This window comes from Antechinus flavipes, chromosome X (assembly GCF_016432865.1).
Source record: "Antechinus flavipes isolate AdamAnt ecotype Samford, QLD, Australia chromosome X, AdamAnt_v2, whole genome shotgun sequence".
NCBI classification, from domain to species: domain Eukaryota; kingdom Metazoa; phylum Chordata; class Mammalia; order Dasyuromorphia; family Dasyuridae; genus Antechinus; species Antechinus flavipes.
The window spans coordinates 1,282,763-1,285,591 of NC_067404.1; positions in this window are offsets into that span (position 1 = coordinate 1,282,763).

Here is a 2,829-nt window from a genome sequence, read left to right on the forward strand (position 1 = left end):
GGGCGTAGCGCAGGGGCTAGAGAGTCGCCTGGCAACGCTCCACGACGTCCCAACGGCTCGCTTGCACGTGGGGCGGAGTTTGCGCCGGGGAGCTGGACATTCGAAGGCCCCGCCTTCACGGTCCGGCGACTCCGCGGCCCACTCCCCGGGGCCGAGCGCGGGCCGGCCTCAGCTTCCCCGGGACGGCGTGCCCTCTTGCTGAAGACAGCGTCCCCGTGCCGCCTTGTCCACTGGACCCATCCTACAGGCTGGTGCTGCCCTTTCAGGAAGGACGGAAAGGAGGTGGGGATAAAAGGTGCGGAGGGCAAGGGTCCTGGAGAAGGGCCGACGAACAACCCAGAACAGGGCCCCTGTTGGGCAGGGGGGCCATTTGGCTTCGAAAGCGTTTCTTGAACACCCACTGTGTCCCGGCCCCCTGGCCAAAGGCTCTCCTTTGGTCTTCACAGCCCCCCTAGAGGTCTGTGGGGCTAAGCTGGGCTCTGGCTGTGCTGTAGAACACGCTCGCCTGCGGGGCGGGCAGTTGTCGGAGAGCCTGTGTTGTCTGGGGAGAGTTTCCCAAGGCTGGCCCTGTTTATTGCCCCTCCATCTCAGCTGCCTCCAGCTCCTCCTCCTTCTTCTCCTCCCCGTCCTCTCCTCCCCCATTGGGTGACTTCGAAGACCACCAACATCCCTGCTCTTCCAATTCGCACTCCCATGGCTTCAGGCCCCAGCTTGGGTCTCACCCAGGGATAGAGACCTGCTGCTGTCACTCACTTCTGATGGAAGAAATGAATGTGGGTCTCAAAAACAAAATGTTACTCCTTTGCTAAGGGAAGGGCAGACAAAGGAGACCGGGAAATCTAAAACGGGGCCAAGAAATGCACGTTTTTACTCTTGTCATTACCAACCGTGAGTTAATTGGACTCAATTGGTCTCATTTTCTTCATTTCTTCAAATGAGGGAAGAATGAAATGTCAAAGAGCTCTAGGAGATTTTTCCGAAAAGGTCCAAAGAGCTCTTTCCCTGTGTCCATTGGGTGAGTGGACTAAGTGTGGTTCCTGCCTCATTTGATTGTGATGACATGGAAAAATAGCCTGATGTAGAGAGAATAGTTTTCCCCTTTTTATATGGTAAATATAAAATGTCCCTCCCTCTCCGGGACTTCCCTCAGATGGGATAAATTTCCTCTGCCTCTTGGTGAGTTGTGATTTCGCTCTTTTTGCCTCCACGTCTCCCTTTTTCTGATACAATCCTCTTCACACTTCTAATGCCTTTTTACAACGATGATGACAGGAAAACCCAAGTCTTCCTGGGCTCTTTATGTATGCCAGGAACTGAAAGAGAGCGCTCGAGATTTCTTTTATCTTTTTCGGCTCCTCTTGAGTCCTCTATGTATAGATATGATTTAGCTCGGGTTCTTTCCTTAGGCATAGGTGCCATTCCCCTGTTTCGTGGAATGGTGGTCTCCTTCCCTGGAAGACAATGCAGCCAGGCTTGGCTGGGTAGTTGATTGTTGGCTGCATTCCCAGATCTTTTGCCTTTGGGAATACCATAGGAGCAAGGATGTCCTCAGCTTCCTCTACAGGAAAGGGGCAGACAGACTCGGCAAAGAGGCTGCAAAGAGCGGCCGCTTTCCAGGAGTACGACTGCCTTGGGGAAGAAGGGCTACACTCTGAGGTTTTATGGGGACTGTGATCATGCTGAGTCCCACCCCCCCCCCAGGGCTGGCTAGGTCTAGGCAGGTCTTGTAACACCCTGGCCATTGGGAGTACACTTGGTTGGTGTCGCTTCCCTGCTGATCTACTGACTTACAATCAAAGCAGAACAGCTAAGCGGTGGTAGAGGCCTCCCTGCCGAAGCTCCACCCTGGAAGACTGCAATCCCACGACCGTCTGCTGAGTGGACACTGGCCTGGAGGTGGTGGCCTCCTCGGCCTCACTGCAAAAAGACCTTTCCTGGCCATCTCCAAGTGATCTGCGGCTGGTTTTTGGTGGGCTCCCAATATTGGTGGATACGACAGTCGAGCAGAGACTGAGTTTGGGGATCACCAAAATAAGGGGAAGGGAGGGGCCGATTTAGAACACAAGCCTTTTCAAAGGCTCCAAATGTTGAAAAGTGATGCATGCAGATGATTTGAAAATGAAAAGATTTCCGCGAGAAAAAAAGGAAAATTTTGGGCTACAAAACGCCACTCTACTGACAGCAAGACCAAATGTCCCAGTCCAAAGGGGATACCAAGGCAACGTCATGACTAACAGAGTGATAGAAGCGATTAACAGGAGAAAAGGAGGGATTTCCCGGTCTCCTTTGTCTGCCCTTCCCTTAGCAAAGGAGTAACATTTTGTTTTTGAGACCCACATTCATTTCTTCCATCAGAAGTGAGGGACAGCAGCAGGTCTCTATCCCTGGGTGAGACCCAAGCTGGGGCCTGAAGCCATGGGAGTGCGAATTGGAAGAGCAGGGATGTTGGTGGTCTTCGAAGTCACCCAATGGGGGAGGAGAGGACGGGGAGGAGAAGAAGGAGGAGGAGCTGGAGGCAGCTGAGATGGAGGGGCAATAAACAGGGCCATCCTTGGGAAACTCTCCCCAGACAACACAGGCTCTCCGACAACTGCCCGCCCCGCAGGCGAGCGTGTTCTACAGCACAGCCAGAGCCCAGCTTAGCCCCACAGACCTCTAGGGGGGCTGTGAAGACCAAAGGAGACCCTTTGGCCAGGGGGCCGGGACACAGTGGGTGTTCAAGAAACGCTTTCGAAGCCAAATGGCCCCCCTGCCCAACAGGGGCCCTGTTCTGGGTTGTTCGTCGGCCCTTCTCCAGGACACTTGCCCTCCGCACCTTTTATCCCCACC